The following is a 22,444-nucleotide window of genomic DNA, read 5'->3' as shown; positions in this document are numbered from 1 at the left end:
ATAGGGCTAAGATCACTTAGAAAAGAAAATATTCCCTTAAAAGGTTTATTCTTATATTCAAAACCATCTTTCTGTTAATATTTGGCCATTGCATTGCATTCGTGTTGAACTGGACTCACAGTACACCCAAGAATTCACTGTATACTGTTAGCAAGAGTCTTAGGGCTTCCATCCCCTTCTTTCTATTACCTTACTTAGCACCATGGCCTAATGGTTATGGCATACATCTTAAAATTGGCTGGTCCGTAAGGGGAGGAAAGAAGGAGCAGGCTAGTTCTGTTAATAAGAGACAGCTATTGACTCAGTCTTCCTGTCTGCCATCTGTTATCTGAGGAGGGCTGTCTCTTGCTTTACTCAGTCCTTAGACTTCTGTCCTGAAAAAACTAAAGAGTGTAACTCTTCGATTTGCAGCCCAAGATATAGGATGAAGGGTTAAGGGGCAGGGGAGCCTAGAATAAGTAATCTGTGCCTGTTGGTTACCGGGAAAATCAGACTTCATCACAAAGCAAAACACATACTTAACATTTAGTTAAGGTACTAAAAAAACAAAATACATGCATACAACTCCAGGAGAAGCAGATAATTTATTTGGTGGTAAACCCTACCTCTCATTTTCCCGGGTATAGCATTTCTACATTTATAATGCTGTATTTCACATACATTTTATACTTTGCCGTGTGAAGGACTGCTATAAACCTAAAAGGAACTCAAAAAGGAAATTACTTATGTCATAGTTAGGAACGAAGTTTGGATTGCTTTTATTCATGGTGAAATAATACAAATATATGGCATTCGGTATATCACCTATATCTAAAGCCTATGGGAATTTGTCCTGTCAGTGAATTGCTGAGGTGAGTAGCTAGAGAGAGGGCACCTTCGACACCTGAGCGGTGGAAACTCAGCATTCAGGAGCCTCAACTTAGAGCGGTAAGAGCCACCGAGGAAGCCTCAAGTCCTCAACAGGACTTGCGCAGGAGCTGGCAGCTCAGCTGACACGAGCAGGAACTCATGGGGGGTGGAGACAGGAGGGGTGGTACCCAGTCTCCAGGGAGGCGTGTTGCCTACCAGGGGCATGGGTCAGGGATGTTGCTGAGAGGCTGCCTGGTCTAGTAAGTCCCACTGACTATTACCCACCCCTAGTGATCCATGTGGGTGCTAGTGATATAGATAGCAGTAGCCCAGAGAACGTAAAGAAGGACTACAGAGCCTTGGGAGAGGTGGTTAGGGGCTCTGGAGGTCAGATTGTCTTTTTGTCAATTCTCCAGTATACAGGGGAGGACCTTAAGAAGTCTAGGAGGATTGGCCAGGGTAATAAATGCTTAGTTAATAAATGGTTAGAAGGGTAGTGCCATAGTCAGGGGTTTGGGTGTCTTGAACACGGGACCCAAGTCTGTAGGCCAGGTCTACTGGGGGCTGGTGGAGCTGCTCTGGTAAAGGGGAAGAGCGGTTTTGGTAGGAGGCTTGCCAGACTGGTCAAGGATGCTTTAAACTAGATGTGTTGGGGGAGGGGGGCATCATTCCATCCCAACACACCCAGTCAGTTGCCAGCACCTATAATAAATGCTCAGAGCAATGTAGAGATATTCCAGCCACTCCAGCCAATGAGCCGGCTTCATTTGAAGCTCGGCTCAGATGCCTCTGTACAAACGCCCGTAGCATGGGGAACAAACAAGAGGAATTAAGAGTTGTGTGCATATCTACGGGGGTATGATATAATAGGCATCACAGGAACATGGTGGGATGGCTCCTGTGGCTGGAGTGTTGGAATGGAAGGTTACAGGCTCTTTAGAAAAGACAGGCCCAGCAGACGGGGAGGGGGAGTTGCCCTTTATGTTAGGGATAGGCTGGAGAGTGTGGAACTCTGTCTGGGGGCAGGTGAGCAGTTTACAGAGAGTTTGTGGGTCAGGGTTATAGAGAGAACAGCTATGGGAGATGTTACTGTGGGGATCTGTTACAGACCACCTGATAAAGAGGACTCTGTGGATGAAGCACTCTATAGACAGATAGGAACAGGCTCATGCTGACAGGCCCTTGTTCTCATGGGGGACTTCAACCACCCCGATATCTGTTGGAGGGATGGTACGGCGTGGCACAAGCAATCCAGGAGGTTCCTCGATTGTGTGGAAGACAACTTCCTTCTGCAAGTAATAGAGGAGCCGACAAGGAGAGGTGCTGTGCTTGACCTCGTGCTCACCAACAGGGAAGGGCTGTGACGCTCCAGGGCAGCCTTGGTTGCAGCGATCATGAGATGGTTGAGTTCAAGATGCTCAGGAGAGTGAGAAGAGCGTGCAGCAAGGTCACTGCCCTGGACTTCAAGAGAGCAACTTTGGCGTCTTCAGGAACCTGCTTAGTAAGGTTCCATGGGATGTAGCCCTAGAGGACAGGTGGGCCCAAGACTGTTGGTTGATATTCAAGGATCACCTACTTCAAGCTCAGGGGTGCTGCATCCCAACTAGAAGGAAGTGCAGCAGGAGGGCCAGGAGACCTCCTTGGATGGATAAGGAGCTGCTGAGGAAACTTCAAAGGAAGAAAAAGGCTTATAAAAGGCGTAAGCAAGGACAAGCAGCCTGGGAAGAATACAGGGATGTCGTCTGAGAAGCTAGGGACCAGGTTAGGAAAGCTAAGGCCCAGTTATAATGGGCTAGGGATGTTAAAGATAACAGGAAATGATTCTATAGGTACATAGCAAATAAAGACAGGCTAGGGACAACGTAGGCCCCCTCCGGAAGCTATCAGGAGAACTGGCTACCCTGGATATGGAGAAGGCTGAGGTTCTGAATGACTTCTTTGCCTCAGTCTTCACTGGCAAAGGCTCTGACCACACCACCCAAGTCTAGAGAAGGGAGAGGAGATGAAAATGCGATGGGATTCATGGGCGGAAGTGCTCAATGCCATACTATGAGGCTAAGCAAAGGCAGCAGCAAATGTTGCCAGTTAGCAAGATGTGTCTCCATTTCACACCTTCCACCACAGGCTGGTAATACACTGTTAGTTATTTATTTTCTTAAATCCTTGAGCTCCCCATTTTCTATCCTCTTTCCTTATGGTTCTCTGCTACCCAGTCTAACTTAGCGTGACGATGTTGGAAATCATGTGTGAAAAGAACCTTTTTGAGCCTCTGTTAAAATTAAGGAGCTGCTATAAACAGAGCAGCATTTGGATGAGAAACTTCAGATATACTGCAGTAGCTGTTGGAGGAGAGCAGTGGCATGGCTAATCACCAGTTCAGGTAATAAGATTCTGTTGGCTTTGCAAGTGGCATTAACTCAGCTAAAGTAGTATTGTGACTTCCTTCTTTAGATGCCTTGGATAAGTACTCTAAGATTAAAAAATAGAAGCCTGGCAATGAGGACCTGTGCTAATGTTTAAGTTCCCTGTACATTCAGTGGACAGAGGTAGTCACTTCTCAGGAGAAATTCAAAGGAATAACACAATCTGTTTGCCTCCCTTTGTTGATTTGCCTGTCTTCTTTTATTGATTATATGCAGATTCTGGTCTGATAATTCAGTGTTGCTGCACTCCAGAAGTTAACTCTGCTGTGAAGTAATTGATAGTACCAAGCTGCCAAGGCTACCAAACTGACAAAAAAGAGGATGTCTTGCTTAGGGTGGGGGCATAAAGAAAATATAAAAGAAGTGACTAGACAGGACACTATGACTCCTCCAAGTGATGGTCTGAGTGCTTTGCAATGTGGTAACGATCTTGCCTCTCCCTGCTGCCTGAGCTCTCCTGCATCCCTGTTATATCTGATCAGAGTATGTTTGGTGGAGGACAAGGTATAATCATGCCAGAAAGACTCCTATACTGAAAGGCAGTTTTTGGTTGTCTCTGAAATGAATGGCAGGCACAGCAGAGTGGATTTGTGATGGAAGTTATGACTGCAAGTACATATTGAGGCTTTGTATTGAGTTTGCTAAGTCTTGGGTTGTGGTATGTGGGGCATTAGGGGGAAAAAACAAACGTTGGAGGTTGTACTTCTGGTAGTATTTAGTCATTCTTGAATCCTAGGGTTTTAGAAAGGAGTATCAGGGAAGAGTGTATGCAGTGCAGCATCTCTGTCCTCAAGTACGTTGTTCCAACAGGTCTGCCATTTTGCTAATTAGTTTGAAATAAAGGACATAAAATGCCTGAAAGCCCATGGGAATGCTTCCAAAATCCTTTCCAGTCATCAGAGATGGGGCAGGCTTTAGGAGAACAGACAAAAAGGATCCCGCGCAATGGGTAGCACACTTCCTCCTGTTGCATGTGAACAACCTTCACATACTGAATGCCACAGAAATTAGGGTGAGTTACAAGTCTTGTCAGCAAGATGAGCTGGAGGGCTGTTACAGACATACAGGAAGGTGGGAAGGATGCATTGGTGCAGCTACTTGTGAAGGATCTTTAGTGTTTTCTAAGTACTTAATGTACTTAAAAAGCCTTTGGCTTCTGATTTGTTAATATTTGACATCAGTTGCAGCACCAGGCTGCTGCAGCCCCGTGTTAACTGCTCTTAAGGTGTTAGAGGTAGGAGCTGGATTTGGTCATGGGGGATGGTGTACTTTGCTGTGATAACAAAGCATCTCCTCACAACCCGCGGACTTTTCTGGAAAGGACCCCAAAGTACTGGTGTTAAAACAAGCAGGAGGAGGGGAGTGTTTGTTATGGTCACTTCAGCTATTTTCTGTAGCTGCACTGAAAATGCCATGGATTTACGAAGTTGCATGAGGCCTCTTCTAAGGCAGATCCCAAAGGTTCTCTGCATGCTCTCCTTCTACTGAAACACTGGGAGGGGGACTGCAGAAGGCAAAAGCCTAGGAAGGACACAAAGCAAAAGATGACTTAAAATCAGATCATTTTAGGCCTATGAAAATCAAATCTTGTTGTTAGCTCACTTTTGAATGCTTTCTTCTGCTTAAATACTCTGATTGGACTTCTAACTTTTAATAAGAGGTATATACTAATAAGATTGGAGAAAGCAGGTTAGTCTGATACTGCTGGCCATTTAAGACCGAAATAAAAGACACCAAGCTTTAAATTTTAACCTGCTGCTCAAGTTAATTGCTCCGAACTGGCTGTAGGATGAGTCTTTTCCAGGTAACAAAAATAAAAGTCTTGTTCCAGCCTTTCCTTTTGCTGAGCTGTACCCGGTGTTTGTTACAGCAAGACAGAAATAGCCCACTCCAGTTCTCCTCCCAGGGGCTGAAACCAGTGTCCCTTCCTGTTTGGGTTCGCTCACAGATGGACGGTTAACATCCTGAGCAAACCAGGATTTTTCTGTGGTTTGTGGCACACTGTTTGTGAACAACAGTGTGCCTGCTGTTAGCAATGCCAGTATTGAGCATAGGGCTACATATTTTATTACCTGCCAAGTACCTTTACAGCAATGTTTGCTAAGAACAGTTTAATGACAACACACGTCTGCCTATTATGTATGCAATAAATAGAGATGTTGTAAAATTACTGGCAATAAGAAATGCCACAAAATCATTTACTACGTGGTTTAAGTGCTGCATGCATTGCTGTCTTAAGCACAGGTAGCAGCATAGATTTGTCGTTTTAGTGAAGATGTTTACTGATGATTACATATTTGAAGGTTTGTTTAAAAACCCTAAAATGTGTTGATGCTTTTTGGACTGTCCAGACCTTCTGAGCCTGCGTGTAATTGCTGAAAATAGATTTTCTTATAGGACTGATGGTTCCCAGGGGTGCTGGGCACATTAGCAGAAAAGCCTTTGCTGCAGTGTTTTAGCACTTTTAATCCTTGCTGGGTCTTGAATACTCAAAGACTTTAGGAAAGTCAAAACATCAGAGTAATTTTTATGATTTCATGAGATAAAGTAAAGATGTTAGAAATTGGATGGTCTGTTCTAGAGCTTACTCTTCATTGACTTACTAGGACAGATAGGTCCCTATTGTACAATTTCCCAAAACATCTCCAAACTTCAGAAAAAAGAATATCCATCAGAATATAGCAAAAGAGTTTGCGCAATCCTTTCACACCCATTTTCATTTTTTCCATTAAACATGATCTCAGGTATGTTAGCTTTTGCTGAGGGCGAGCAGTTAATTTTCTTGCTTACCATCAATCCGTTTTCAACATCTGTGGATGTTCCCTCTATGGCTGGCCCAAGTAGCTACGACTGTGATATATGCTCTTCTTATGCTCAAGAAATGCAGGCCCAGGCTTTCTGTGTTTAGCTCCCTCATATCTCTCCCTAATGGTTGGGTGTCGGAGCAGGAGGCTATTGCTGGTTGCAAAAGTGCTGGATTATTCTACTGTATTAAGCTTGTATGTATACTCCATCTCTGCATCCTTCCATTGCCTTCCATGGGGTAACTTCTAACATTCAAACAGTTCCCGAAGTGCTCGTGAGATGTGCTAGCTCCAATAAGGACAGGGCAGCCAAAGTGGGGCTTGTAAGGGGAGAGAAACAATATGAAGGAACAGTTTTGGTGTTTCTCACTTCTGTGGATTTATATTGTGATCTTTTCCACTCATCATAACTTTGTTGTCCGTAGATGTATATAGTCAGTCAAAAGCCACTCTGAATATGTTTGTTCCAGCACAAGTGATGCCATTTCTTGCCTTGTAATGACTTTGCGATATCCTAAGTACAGAAGAGTGTGCATTTAATTCTGCAGTCAGGGTGATAACATCTTTTTAGGAGAAGATCATTTCATGGTCTTCAGGCTGTTGAACTTTAACTTTGAAGAGTCTTATTGATGTGGCAATCTCCACCAGCGTCTGCTGAGCAGCTGGAAAATTTGAGACCGTATAAAAATCAACTGATTGTCTCTCCAATATTTTATAATGACATGGGTGTGATTTTTTATCTGTGTGTTCTTTCCTGTTTTTTCATCTTGTCTCCATCATCATATGCTCTTGATATTTAAGGCCACTCCTGCCTTCCATGCTGCATGTGAATTTGTTAGTACTCCAGGTGCTCTTTATCTCATTTGCATATGATAATCGATGGCACAGAAGATAATTTCTGTTTTTCTCTAAACTTCTGTGTTTCTGTCTGTTCATTGCCAAGTGTAGCTCTCACAAGGTCTTCCCAGTTCAAGAAATGTGATTATCCAAAACTGTATTAGATTTTGTGCTAAAGTCAGCTCCTGTGAAGAGCACTTGAACAGCAAAAAAAGATGTTGGTGGGTAGATGACTGAGGACATTTGGTTACTACTTTTTAGCATAAACTTTTATTAGCGTAGGCCTCTTCTACAGGACTGATAACATAGTGTTATATTTTTCTTATCTGCTGGTTTATAACTGGTAGCTCAGAGCAATGGCTTCTTAACGCAAGCTACAAAATACACCTTATCTATAAACCAAGGCACAATGCTGCTGAGATGATAACTCTCAGATTAAAGGACATCTTTCTCACAGCAGGTCAGTTTTGCCTGAATCGTACTATCAGGGGAAGGTAGAATTTACTAAAACTTGGATCATCTGAAGCGGTAAGTCAGCATGAAGGAAGGAAATACTGTTTCACCTTTTCATCCTAGTTTTCCCAGGGAGCTTCCAGCAAGACACATAATGGCATGTTACATGTATGATCCAGAATGTGCCTGCTTACTTTGAGAATGCCCCATGTCTGTTGTGGTATGTCAGGTGTCTAGAGATGAACTGATTATACTGTGTGCAAGAGTCACTTCAGGCTACATGGTATCTTATTGCTCAGTGGCTGATCTCAGCCCCTGTGGCTTCATACTCCCGTTCCTTTCCATACCCTTGAATCAGACCAAACTGTTTCTGCTGAGACTGCCAACTGTCCCTAAAATTTATGGTGATATCTTGATGGAAGTAGCCAGGATGAATTAGATTAATTTGTCATGAAAAATTATTTCCAATATTTAAAATTACTATTTAGACCTTGGAGATGTTATCTGTGAAATTAGCTTTCCCTATCTCTCTGCTTTGCCCAGTCGAAGCCATCAAGCTGAAAGGGAGGCACTTGCACAGTGCCTTTTCTGTCTCATTTCTCCTTCTGTATTCATCTCAGAGACAGAGGAAAGACTTGATATTCATGATGCTCCCTTAATTGACTCTCTTTCCATATGGAGATAGGCAGTCCCTTCGACACTGATTGATTGGATGAGTCTATTATGTGATATGGAAAAGATATGCAAAAGAAGTGCCATCACCATAGGCACAGGAAGGTCCCACTTGGTGGTGTATAATTGGCTTATTCCAATCTGCTTGGTTTCTCTGCCTTCTCTTACACACAGTTAAGCCCCAGAACAGCTCACAGGGTGCTCTTGGTGAATCCTCTGCCACCAGGTATCAGATTCCAAGATACTGCTCTTTAGAGGGTAACTATTCTCCCTCTACTAAAAGGTCTGAGAATGCTTAAGGGAAAGATAATTTTCATTACCTTTATTTGCTTCATTACCAGCATCCTCCTTTCTTTTCTGTGTAATCAAGAAAAAGGAGGTTAAAACTGGGAGGTAAATTGCAGAAGAGGGAAACTGTATGCTGATAAGTCAAATCTTGGTATGAGTTTCAGAGTGACTTCCTGCTTTGTGATAATTATAGGTGGGGAGTAGGTGGCTAGGTAAAACATTAATATGATGGATATTTCCTCAGATTTATGCAAAAGTTATCCACCTTCTAATAATGATGATGGTGCATCCACAGTCTTGAAGGAACTGCCAGATTAAGTGCCTAAGCCACTGTCCCTCGTATTTGAGAAGAAGTCATGGCAGTCTGGTGAAATTCCAACTTCTGGAAAAGGAAAAATATATCTCCAGTTTTAAAATGGAATGAAAGGAAGACCTGGGGAACTACAGGCCAGTCAGTCTCACCTCTGTGCAGGGTAAGATTATGGGGCAGATCCTCCTGGAACCTGTGCTAAGGCACATGGAAAATGATGAGGTGATTGGTGACAGCCAACATGACTTCACTAAGGGCGAATCGTGCCTGACCAATTTGGTGGCCTTCTGTGATGGGATTATGGCATTGGTGGATAAGGGAAGAGCAGTTGACCTCATCTACCTGGACTTGTGTGAAGCATTTGACTCCGGTCCTCTTGTGGTCAGCCTGGGCCCTTTGGGTAGGGGTTTTCTACCATACAGATCTTGTGTTCTTCTGACCAGTTTAGCATTTTTCCATTTCTGAATGAGAAAGAATTGTAATTCTTCATGCTATGGTACTGCTAAAGGGAGCAGAAGGACAAGGCAGGTTGGAGTGGATTACTGTTGGAAGTTGTGTCAAAGCACCAGAGTTTAGGATTTTAGGATTCAGCTGGAGTCTTGTGGAATCAGACTTTTAAGTCCGAATACAGGCCACTTTTCAAACTGCCAAGAAAAGAAAAATATGGTATTTTAAATAGTGAGTTTTTATCCACTACCTTGTATTAAATGAGTAAAAATGCAAAATGGCAATTCAGCCCTCAGCTGAAAAGCATGTTAGATCGACAGCTCTGGAATCCTAAGCTTGTGCTCAGAATGAGAAATATACACAGAGTAGCTGTTTATGTACCTTATTTGTCTCTAAGAGCAGTATTTCCATTAGAGATTAGTAGGTCAGTTTTCCTTACCTGCCCAGTCTTTGGTAGAGCTGCTAAATAGTGTGGTGAAATGAGGAACTTCTCTTCTGTAGCTCTGATTTCCTCTCTGTTGCTTATGTGACTGCTGAAGACAGAAAGAGCCATGAGGCAGCTTAGTGCACCCAGCCCTGGCGAGAAGGAGGGGTTGAGCTGAGCATAACAAAATGGAGTTTGTATCATCTGCCACCTTAGGACATGATTTCCCTCTGAACAAGTCATTGGCAAAAGACAGGGTTCTGTCTCTTGGAGGACTGACCAGCACTGAATTTTAGCCTCTCCCTCCCTGTCAAGTGTTACTGGAGGATGACTTAGCACTGCAGCCAAGGTGCTTGCCTCAAAGCTGTGTATTTAATAATTCCAGATTTTCTTCTTGAGCACAGGGATGGTCACCTTAGGATATGGATAATGTAAGGTATAGGTAATAGTTGGCAGTTCACTTCTCACCACTGGTCTGATGCTGGGAGCACCGCTGTGGTGTGAAGGAGCTGCCATTAGCCACCTTGGTGAAGGGGGTGGGGATTCGCTTCTGTCCCAGTCTGTCACCCTCTTTTTCACTGAGGCAACACTGCAGTTCGGTTTTCTGTTCAAATGCTTGTATGCCATTCGCCTAAGCCTCCTGGGTTCCTTCTGCCACCTCACCTTCCAGTCCAATCAAACTTCACTTTTCTGTCTGGTGCAGAAGAGCAAGGAATATCTTGGAACATTTCTTGGGATGTGGGACAAGGGGATGAGGGAAGGAATGAATAGAGCTTTGTCAAACAAAAGGCTGGTGTCTTTTTCATTTTATAGCCTGCAACCTTTTTGGGTAAAGCAATTAGGCAAAAAGAAAAAGATGAAAGAGATGATTTATCATGCTGGTTTTTCAATGCCCCACTTTGGGTTTGCTTTATCTTTTTATTTTTTGTTTAAAGCCAAAGGCACTTGGCCTGCTTTAAAAAAAAAAAAATAAAAATCAGAACATGAAGAAACACCACAAATAGCCATGTCGGAGAGTAATGAATCCAGCCCGACAGAAGGACTTGTGTTGAAATAAAAAAGGCAGAAAAGTGTAGGCTGGAATTGGTATTGACTGTGCAACGTGCACAGTGCTAATGGTCCTGCAGAAGAAACAAGAACATTGCAGCCATAAAGTGAAAACCTGGTCCGCTGTGAATACAGATGAGAGTGAGAAAGACAGTGTTGTTATGCGGCTACTTTTGCATACATGGCCTCTTGAGCTAACCTGCTTATAAAGTCAGAGTGACAGGATGTAGATTAGCAATCAGCATCCTCATTTAGCTGTTTCTCCCCAGGCTGATTTACAATGCTCTGATTTCTCTTTCCTTTTGTCTTTTCCTGCTGGCTGGTGACTGTTTGCTGAGCCCATCTCCTCTTTCACATGTTTTGTTGGTTGGTTCATTTTTGTTGTGGTGGTTTGGTTTTGGCTTTGTTTTTTTTGTTTGAGGGGGAAGACATAAAAGTTAGAAGGCTGGTCACTTACCCCTCTTTGTGTGTGTTGCCTACACTTCATACGCTAGTCTGTGCCAAATAGGTCTTTCAGGAGCAGCAGCTTTGGAATGACTTCCATGTGCTTTCTGCTGAGAGTTGTCGTTTTTCCCAGACACCCTGTTGCTCAGATTAGGGAGGAGTATTTGCATGTATCCACTTGATCAATATGTTACATCAAAGAGTTGATCGACAAAATCCTATTAAAACAGTGTGATACCCTTAGCTTTCTTCTCCCATTGAAAGGGAGTGTCCTGGTAGGTGGAGAAGAGATTATGCATGACAAAAGCTGTAACACAACGTTTCCTTGGGTGCTTGCAGGTGGCGGTGTATTGTTTTTCCCTGCTTCTGCATTGCTTCTGAGTTATACTTTTGAGTAACTCCTTGGAGAAGGCTACCTAGGAAGGTTTCAAGGCAGAAAAAAGGAAGGGAAATTTGGGGGTCCTGGCATTAGTCTTGTTTGTGCTTGGGGCTGGAGGTATGTTCAGTACTGAGGTGAGACAGAAGTGTTCAGGCAATGAGCTGTAACCCATTTGACACTGATGAGACCGTATTTGCACACTGACAATGCATTTTAGGCTGTTCTCTGCCATAGTGATGTGGGGCTCTGCTGCATCTGCAGAAACCAGAGATGGGGGCTTGGGTGAATTTTTGTATCCTTGTATATAGATGACACAAGGAGGAGCCTTGAAACTTAAAAGGAGCGGGCAGGGTCATGGCTGGGGGAAAGCGAGTAAGTTGCTGACCTCTCTACCTGTCTTTGGGGTATCAGAATAAGCTAAACAAACCCACATTAAACTGTTTATAAAGGTGCAAAATGATAGTCCAATGATACAAATGCAATTTTTTCATATATAGGGAGTATTTTCAAAAGATATAATTATAATTTTATGCATTGGGATACTGTGATATAGAGCAATTAAGGTACCTACAGTAAGATTCAAGATTACAAAAGTAATTAGCCACAGACCCGTGCTGAGGGGGTTGCATTTACGTTACTGGGATTTAAATGTCTGAATCTAAGATATCAGATAATTTAGTCATTAGACTCTTAGGCCACTAAGCTACTTTTTCCACCTTGAAAATGCCTATCTGATGTCTCTAAAATAATACTTGCATGTATAATAATGCAGACATGGTGATCTAGTCCTGGGATATTTGATAAGCAGTTCCTAGATATAAATACTTTATATCCTGTGATAGGATAGAGGTAATCCATATCAGAACCCGAGTTCCTTCATCTTCTTCTGCTCTCGTTTTCCCACTTGGAAGAGCACTGATGAATCACTTTGGCCTTTCAGCCATGCAGTAATGAAAAGCTGATTACCATACAGCTCCCGTGGGTGAGTCTCTCTCTTATCCAGCATTGCACTCACCAACTATCCTTCCTTGTGTGCCTGGCCAGAATCCAGGGAACTCCAACTAACTAATACATGGAGGAAGTTAGGAAAGATATGCTTATAAGACAAAACTGAAGTTGTACTTAAGGAACAAATGAACATTAAGGAAACATCTGACAGTGAGAGCTAAAAGACACAGTGGTTTTCCCTGGATCAGGGGTAAAGGCACAAGTGCTGTTGGAAATTAGGCACAGAGTGCTACAGTGTGTGCCGTCCTGTTTGCCCTGCAAGACTATCCACTGACTGCTCCAGTGACAGCCAGCTGCAGGTAAACTGTGTGAACGTGGGCATGTGTCATATAAATTCAGCAACATTGCTGGGCTAATGAGTGAATTTGACTGGAGCTTCTCACAAAACAAGCCTTGATGTATACGGCACATCACTAATTCAGAACTTCGTTAAAGTATACGATATAGACATGCCTTGGGATTCTTGTTCTGGCTTATATCACTACAGACAAGTTCATTTTTTCTGTGTTTTATTTCCCCCAGCTACAAATACATCAGACACTTGAGACTTACCTAAGTCATAGAAGGGTTGCAAAGTGAAAAATTAATGAATCATAGATGGCTTCAGATTCCAGGATGAGAGAAGTTGAAGACCAGCAAAGTGTTAATTTTTGTTACTCTTTGACCTTCTGTTCCATAGTTTTCTTGAGCTTAAATGGGACATCCTGCCCTGAGAACAGGTAGAAATCTTGACCTAGTGATTTATATTAATTTTTGTATTATCTAGCTTATTTTCCTGTTGGTTCTAGTTGACACATAGTATTTTATTTTTCACCAGTGCAGAAATGTGAGCAGCTTTTGATTTTGTGTATTAATAATTTGAGTTTATATCCTTAAAAGAATAACATTGCCTAGACCCACAATGTTTATTGAAAATCCTTAAAGGTCAGAGATTTTCTTTTAAAATAGCAATGACTTTGTGTCTTGTGGTACTTCTCTCTACCTGCAATGCTAATGCAGTCCTTGTGTGGTTGCTGAGACACAGTGCTGGATATTTTTTTTTTGAGGTATACAAGCAACCTTTTGTAGATCAAATGCCATAGAACTTGAGCCACTCAAGGGGAAAAACTTTCTAGTTTCTTTGGCATTGAAAAGGTAAAATTATTCATTGCCCTTTATGAAGCACTAAACAAATTACGAGATTTTGTATGGTGTGTCAGCGATTGGCTTGAATGTATTTAACTTGATAGTGATATGAGATTTACAGAGCACACAAGAAGGGAGACTTAAATAGTTTTACCCATTGACCTTTGCCAGGATAATAAGCCTGAATATCAACTCCTCACCAGTTAAATTGTGTACTAATGAAGTGACGTTGGATACTGGGCTACAGGCATGCCTGTGAGAAGTATTCCTGGTCACTTGTGTAGAAATTTGTATTCAAAAATGTGAGTATGAAAAGTGTATTCCCTTAATAACTTTCATGGCTATTTGTTATTAAAAAGAAGAGTAAGAACAGGGAAGAGAGTGCTGTTGAGCAGCTTGGACTGAAACCCAATAATATGAAGGAAATTTGCAAGAAAAAAAGAAAAAGTTGAAATATAATCAGGAGGCTGAGGGGGGAGGTGTTATGGAGAAAGATTAGAAAAGCTCAGTACATATTGCCTGCTAAAATGATATATGGTGAAATGATGAATCAACTCTGATGTCTTCCCAGGGAAGGTGGATTATTTGAGGAAGTTCACAGGGCGCTAACTAGACTATTGGATTAAATTAAGAAAGGAAAATGGTGAATACCACAGACGGCTTCCGAACAGTGAGCTGTGTTTATTTTTGCTTTGTTTTGCTATGGCAGGATTCCTTGAGAAGAGACAGAAATCTCATCAGTTAGACACTGGAAATTAGGATAAAACAGCAGAGTATGGTCAGGCTGCTGTATGCTTTAATGAAATACACTTTGTAAGAGGGAAAGAAGGGAAGGGAACTGCATGATTTGGCCACCTTTCCTGTTTCTAGCTTGTATGGATCTGTGAAATGTATGCCTCAGAATAATGAAAATCTGGAAATGTCTTCCAACTTCAAAAGACTTATTTTTCTTTCTAAGTCTAGCTAATGACTGAATATGTTTACCCAATGAGTGAGAACATGAATAAATTTATAAGGTATGCAAGACACTGATTCTCAAATTATATTTTATTTGATTCATATTGTAATTACTTATTATAATAACTTATGCTGAATTAGGGAGTGTAGAATAGTTTCTTGTGTAAAAATAACATTTTGAAACCTCTAGCTTCTTTACTAGATCTAAAGGGTGGTGGAACAAACTGGGTGTTTAGGCAAATTGGAAACAATATTATGTAGCATGCGTTACTGTATCGAATGAGAAAGAAATGTCATGGGGAAAGATACTGTCAAATACACTGTAGGAAAAAGCTGTTGCCAAAAAAATTCAAGTCCTAAACTCAAATCTCAAGTAGAAGAGGTAGTCACTGAGAAAGAGAAACATGGGGAAGTGTAGCATGTATCCAAGATCTTTCCAGGTTGACGGTAAAGGAGGGTTTAGTGGAAGGCTCATTCTCTAGCCTGTGTCTGAGCAGAAGCAAGTAAGTGTAGTGCTAAGTCTTCTCCTGTGTGGCAGGTGTTTCTGACTGCCAGGCTGTCATACCCAATGTTGCTCACCAGCATGAAACCTCGAAACAACAACAAACATGTAGTCTGTCATTTAGTTGCATTCAGTTCTGCTCAGTCATGGACTTTGTTTGATCTTTGGCAAATCATTTAGGTTCTGATGCATAAAAGCAGTGAATTCTGATAAACCTCAGGGTTGCCCTGTATAGTGCTTAGGAGCCCATCAGCTTTTAGAATAAAATCCTCAAAAATAAGTTATGTGCCTACAGTGTGGAGAGGCCATTAAATAAAGATGATGTTCATGACAGCCAGCAGAGTGCCAGTGACTGGGGGGAAGTGGGGACAGGATTCCAGTAGCCAGTTGTGCATGCCAGGTAAGGGAATGTGCTTGTCCCTTCTCCTCTGTGAAGCCTTGATCTTGCTGCAGCCTTGAGCTCAGTGCCCACATAAATACGAAATTCACATTCGAAAAGCTGCTTGAGATTTAGATGGCAAATAGCACTGTATGCGGTCATACAGCTGCAGTATGTTGTTGAGGCGGTTTGGTGCTCTGCCTAGCTGATCTGCTTTTACATTCCCTTCTTTCCATTAAACAGAAACTCCCTTGCTGCCAGACTCCAAATTGCTTGCAGTTCTGTGTCTTGATCTCTCCACATGTCTAACTGCTCACAGGATATTTTTTGCTCAGACCAAGGGTTTTGCAAGTGACTACATGCCTTGATTCCTGTATTCTTTGTGTTGGTAACCTTGGACCTTGTGGAGGAAGTGCTGGTGCCATGTTTAAAAGCTGTGGGAACTTGGGAACTTCGCAGACTGGACATCTATCACTTTTTTAATTAGATTGGTGCTGTACTGTTGAGCTGTGTCAGGAGTGAGTGAGAAAAGCACTGCGATTTCCTCTTCCACATGCGGATGAAATTAGGGAAGTATGACAGTCCTGCAGCAATCCTGCTGGTTTGGTGCCTTTGTTGGAGCACAGCTGTGCCCAGCAGCTGGTCTGGAATCAGGGAACCAGGAAATGTGCACAGTTAGCAGATATAAATAGGGAATCTGTAACTATGAGAGATGCTTAACTCTGCAGTAAATAAATCCTAGTCCAAATAAAAGGGTAATTGAAATCTTAAAAAAACTGTCTTGTGCCTCAGTTCTTTCCCTTTTGAGTCTCTCTTTATCTGAAGCATTTGAAAGAGAAACAGGTGTTGTATCTATAGAGTCTTAACATCTATGTTTCAAGTGATGTCAAGAATTGTCTCCTTTCCCTTAGATTTACATTATTTTTAGGCTTGTAGATTGTTTTCCATTTTCCAAAGGAATTATTGTCCTTTTCATGATTTTTATTAGCTTGATGTTCTGAGAAGTTTTCATGGCCTGTCTGATGAAGAGTGTGGCAACCAGGTGGTGGGTAGCTCTTGGATCATCCAAAAAGGCAGAGAACAGGAACCCAGTGGTGGTGGAACAGTAGTTTAGGGCAGTGGATTGTGTCCATGCACCACCTTGGCTTTGCAGTGTGACACTGGATGAAGTGGCTCCTATTTCTGTCAGTTTTCTGCTGTGAAAGTAAGCCAGTTCAAAAGGCATCCCTGAGGGCATCTTAATGCTTTCAAATTGTACTGAGGACTTCAAATAATGGCAATCAGGTACAGGAAAGTAACTTTATTTTAGGACACCTACCCTTTTCCCAGTTTGGTCAGAGTATGTCAGCTGCTTATTTTAGAAAACATTTTCTTTGTGGTGTAGAGCTGTTTCTGGTCCTTTCCAGGTGTAAATTAGGAAAAGGTTCTTTTGAAACAGTGCTTGCTGATCCAGAAGTTGTGCAGGCATGAGTGGATACTTGGGACCTTGCCCAGCAAGTGGCAGTGAGAGCTGGTGGCAGTGAAACTACATAAAAGCAACTGTGATTGTCTGTGTGTCTCTGTGTTCTCTTCCACTCCTGGAGCAGCCACACTGCTGTCCCTTGAAAAAAACACATAACAAGTACTTCAGCGCTAGTGAAATAAGTGAGGACTCAACTGAAGTGTCCTTCGCCATCTGATGGCCTCAGGCAGCACTGCCACCTGCCCTTCGCTGTGCCCCCAAAGTCAGCAAGTGCGCCAGCCCCTGAGGCCCACGGCCTCTGCATCGCCATTGCCGGCTCTGCTCACCTGGCAGCTGCTGGCTCACTTGACTTGTTCAATTCCTGTGGGCACACCCTCTGGAGAAAAGCTTTAAGCTGTTTTTATCTTCAAATAGACTTGAAAAATATACTGAAATATACTGAGGTGTACTGTTTCTTGAATACAAGTTAATACACACAGCTTTTCCATCCCCTGGGGCTCCCCTTGTACCTTCACAGACCCCCAGGGAACCCTTAGGAGAAAGCAGAACATGCTGTAACCATACAGATGTTGTACTGCAACTCTCAGGATCATGACTGAGCCCAGTGTAGGAGCCTATGGATTACTTTATTTTGAAAACTGAGAGAAGTGGCTCACTTTTTGTGCAAGAGAGGCTGCATGTCTGCTTCTGCTGGTGAAGAGCTTAGCATTCTTATCCAGAGATACCAGGATTGATGGCTCATGTATTAAGAGACGACTTTTTAAACTCTTGAATGACTCTTACTTTAAGATAATAACAAGTTAGTTAGGGTGTTGTATGAAGGAAGCTTTCTTTCTGTATGGATCCTAGGTACTCCTGTTTCATCACATCAGTCTGACAGCTTTCACTGGCCTTGTTTTCCATGAAAAACCAGAGTAAATTGAGCTGTCTCTAGTGATGGTGTAGAGTTAGATTCTGATGACCTGCCAGAAGTAGATTCCAAATATGTCTATGCCTGATGCATAATATTCTCAATACAGGAGTTGATGTTGTTCTGTGTTTCTATTTGCAACTTTCTTTTAATATATTGTTTTAGCTTTGTAATGATTTCTTAAGCAAGGATCTAAAAATATGTTGTAGAGAGGTAAATGAATTTCTTTCCTGCTTTCAGATCCGGCAAAGGAGAATCACAAGGTGACTTGTGGCATAGATCTCAAGAGTCCTAATTTGTGTTCTTCTGCGTTAGATAATAGGCCAACATTTTTAGGGGCTTAAAAATAAAGGGTCCGCTTAAATTTTGTTTCAGCAAAATGGACAAGGAAATACTGACCTATTTGGACTAGGTGCCTCTCATTTTGGTGCATAATAAGGCAAAAAATTCTGCCCATACTTGAGTCACTAAGAAAAGTGATTTGGGACATTTACCCCCAGATCATGAGCAAACGATAAGCGTTTGAAAGGAAACATTTGGTTCTGGAATGGGTGAAAAGTCCAGTAAATCCTTATCAGTGGAGTAATTTATTTGTTTTAACTTGGTAGCATTTCTGCACTCCGGTGCTGGTATTTTTCATCAGAAGTTGGGATGACAATATCAGTCCTCAAAAAAATCCAAGACTGAACTTTGGCTTTATTATAGTCTTTGTTTTGCAGTCTCTTAGCTGTGGCATGAAACTGGGAATCAAATCTGGCAGTCAGAGAAAGTAATCACATCCCTGATGAAGATATGTTTTGTCACTTAAAACATCCGCTTTTGCTTCACCAGCAGTCAGTGCTGCACGAAGCAGCATATGATTAAATGTTGCTGAAGAAGGTGATTGTCAATCCGAATTCAAGACATGCAGGTCAAAGCAGCATTTGCGTCCCTGTGTGCTGACTGCTAAGCATGTTCAGAGCTACAGTTTCACCATTAGGTGGCAGTTTAACTTCCTCTTGTATTTTCTCGGTGTGTGTTTTAATTTTGAGAAGAAGCCTCTTCTCCTTCCAAACTAAGGAAAACTTAACTCTGTTTTCCACATCATAGGCGCCTCTGTGAAATGCAGTATTGCAGCAGAGTTACTGTATAGGTAAAATCAAGCTTTTTGCTGTTTCAGGACCCTAGAAACAGAGAAATCGGTATTTCTTCTGAAATAAATGATGTTATCTAGTAGTTAAAAAACTGAACTGTGATGCTGTGGGAGATTAGAACTGTGAATCTGTCAGTTTCATCGTTTACTGGGGACTGTCTTCAATATGTAAATACTTTCTACTTATTTTTTCCCAGAGGAAATGTGCACACTCTCAGGTTCCTGACCGAGGGAAATCAGTAGTGCTTCTTTCTTGGTTTAAGTGTGTTTTCCAGCCACAAAGCCCATGTTCCTGTTGTGATCTTGTTAAATGACTGAATTTCCTGAAGAGCTGGGGCTAGGATCTGTAAACATATTTACTTCTGAAAAATTCTGCTGACATGGAGGGGAGTTAGGCTTTGAAATAGCTGCGGCCCTGAGGTGCTGTTTCAGAGATCACATGATAAGGACCTTATCAAACAAAAACAAAAATGAAAATGCAGAGAGATAGGCTGCAATTCCAGGCTTCAAAATAAAAGATGTGACTGCATCCTGGGAAAGCTTAGTTTGATATCCCAGGAAACTCCCAGTGAACAGGACATGCAGATAATTGTGTGAATTCGGGGTTCAGAAGTGAGAGGTTGGGTTTTGCTCAGGATCAGTTTAAAAGTACTCCCACTGCATCTGAGAAGCTAAGGATAGAACAAAATTAAAAGCTGTTCTTCCTCTAACGTACAGTACCTCCAAACCAAAGCCACAATGATATTATGGAAGAAAGTTTGTATTCTGTAGGATTTTGAGGAAGGAAATGCTGTATTCTGATGCCACAAAGAGTAGAGGGGGAAATCTGACAGGTGACGTACATGCAGCTAGCTGGTTTTAGATTATTTTGCAATTTGCTTAATTTCAGACTGAGGTGTCCCAGTAGGGAGCTGTTACATTCAGGCTCAAACAGTTCCTGTTGCTTGGAAATAATTTTTGTCTAAATAATTTCTGAAATTTCACAGGATTCTATAGAATATAGAGAGCTCTGGACTAAAAGATCTTTTTCTTTATATTTGCTTTGATTTAGCTTCACATCTCTTGTGGGAAGGCTTCCGCATTAGGGGCCGAGGCCATCTGGGACACAAAGGCTTTATACCATGTGGTTTTGTTAGCATGCTTCAGCTGCGGACATCCTCCCTGCCCTCCATCCTTATTGCAGAGCTTTCACTGCTGGTTATCTTCTGGGCTCATTTGTGTGACTCCTTTGAAATGTGAGCAGATGTGAGTGGCACGTAAGTGGGGCTGTTCCTATCTGCCCCTCCTTACCTGAGCCCTGCTCCCAGCAGCTGAAGGCTGCCTTTACAGAGTTGTAGCCCAGCTTTCTCATCTCTTTCCTGTGGGTGCAGAAATAGTAGTACACTACACAAAGCCAAAGAGAAGGGGTTAGATGTCACTGGAGCAACAAAGTTGTTGAAAAAATAAAAGAATGCCTTCAGATGTTGTAATTACATGTCCATTCTCCCCCTCCCTCTCCCACCTCCTCCCCCAGTTTTCATCGATGACAATTAATGGCTTTTATCACTCTAGAGAAGTACCATTGGAAAGAGAAGAAAATGTCAGACTCTCTCCTCCCACCCTTTTTCAGACTTGTATAATGAAGGAAAAGAAAACTTTTCATCTCTGAAGTAAACACAATTTGCTGGTAGGACCAGCTCTTGTCAGGCTGTCTCGGAGCCTGGAAAACCTGATGATGGATTTGCCACAGCCTTTATACAAAGTTAATCTGATAGCCACCCTCCCATCTGCTTTTACCATGCTTCATTAAATTGTGTTGGGCTCCATTCTAATAATCTCACTTTCTCTGATACACTTTAGAGGTTTGGCCAAATAGTACATGTGAATGCATCCTCTAGTGCTCCAAACATATATTTGAACATCTGGGCAACCCCCATACTTACCCTGGCTTCCAGCTTTGAATGTTCTTCTTGCTCTGATTCATTCCTTTCCTTTTGTTACAGAGTTAACTCTTGCTAGGTACCCATTTTATATTTGTATCAACAAGAGCTAATTGCCGTAAGAGAATTGTGCATTTAATTACCATCGTGGGTAATTTTCAGCAAATACATAGTGATTAACTGTCCTGACTTTACCTGTAATCCCACTCAGCTAAATGGGATGTCTTTTGCAATTTACTCCTGTTTCCATCTCTCCTGCATTTAAGGGTCTAGGAGATACTTTAGGAGAAAGCAAAACATTTTTCCACTGCACAGGGCATTAAAGCTGTGGCTGTTGACTTTTTTTATCAAACACCTAAATTTTTGTTGGACATCAGAACCTATTCTCAGAGACTGAACTTCCTGTCTGCCACCCAGGTTAGCAAACATGCCATACTTGTGATAGGTAGCTTTGTTTCTCCCTGTTCTGAACTTCCTCAGAGCACAGGCAATTCTAAATGGCAATTTTATGATGTGGAAAGACCTATCTTTAGGTTGAGACTACAAACCTCAATTTTTTCACAGTCTAAACTATTTCTGAACTCTCATGTTTAGGAATGAGTGGTTGATGTTTGAATTCTTCACCCCACTCTTGGAACAGGGTTATTGACTGTATTTACCTTACTGATGTTCTGAATAGTACAAGGGTGCAGAACCAATTCTTCCTTGCTATTAGTCTTTGAGAATTTCAGGTTTAGCACATAAAGATGTTTTTGGGAAACTAGAGAACCTGACAGTGCCATGGTGAAATGATGCTTTTTATTACCTGCCCACTCGTTGCTAAGTTCCTGCCCAGGCAGTTAATTCTGCAGGTATGCTCCCCAGCATCGAGTGAAGTGATGTCATGCAGGAAGTGCAGTCACTGATAAGCAGATGCTGAATTTTATGTTTGAGTCAATTTACAGGTCTAAGGAAGCCCTTATCCCTGACGGGCTGCATTTAATCTGACATAATTTGATGTAATGGATCAGAAATGTTGTAATAAAATACATCACATCTGGTTTGCTGCTAGCAATCTGGAGAGTAAATGTCCCTCTGGACTTTATTACAGTGGACAGAAGTGCTGTAGGCAGGATAAATAGCACACTATTCACCATCAAAACTCTCAACCCAGAGTTTTCCATTATGTCTAGTATAAAAAAAGCAATACAGGACGTGAGTACATTCTCACATCTTATCTGTAAGTGGATGCAAGTGTCTTGATATGGGGGTACTGTGACTGTTTTCCAGTTTCAGTTAGGATCAGGAAAGATCCAAGCATTTCAGCAGAAGTCATAGGTACTGTTGAAGGTGGTTTGAAAGTCTTCTGCACAGTGATGACATTTTCAGTCAAAGATACCTGGTGATTTCAAAATTTGGTCTTGTTTGGTATCAGAGTAGACTCAAGCCTCAGGAGCTATCTCAGTGAGTCTACTGATAGAAGCAGCTGAAGAATTCAGCTTTCCTGAATTGTGACATCTGGCTGGTGCTTTTGGAGTATGACACTCTTCAGTGTATTCACCGCTGCTGCCCTGAAATGGATAAAATGGACAGCAGTGGTAAATGTGAAAGTTTTAGGGTCACAACTGCTATCATAATTTATACATTGACAGTTCTTTTGAATGGAGGATCTCTCAGGATTTGTCAACACTTAC

At 42.0% G+C, this 22,444-nt stretch overlaps 1 protein-coding gene across 10 annotated transcripts in view; it reads left to right on the top strand.

The window, feature by feature from the left end:
* The window catches only part of NRXN3 (neurexin 3), an 894,623-nt gene that overhangs the window by 191,693 nt on the left and 680,486 nt on the right, over positions 1-22,444 (top strand). The window lies entirely within an intron of this gene.

Source organism: Lathamus discolor, chromosome 6 (genome assembly GCF_037157495.1).
Source record: "Lathamus discolor isolate bLatDis1 chromosome 6, bLatDis1.hap1, whole genome shotgun sequence".
NCBI classification, from domain to species: domain Eukaryota; kingdom Metazoa; phylum Chordata; class Aves; order Psittaciformes; family Psittacidae; genus Lathamus; species Lathamus discolor.
Note: the sequence above shows the minus strand (reverse complement) of the source record. Positions and strands in the feature narration are given on the sequence as shown.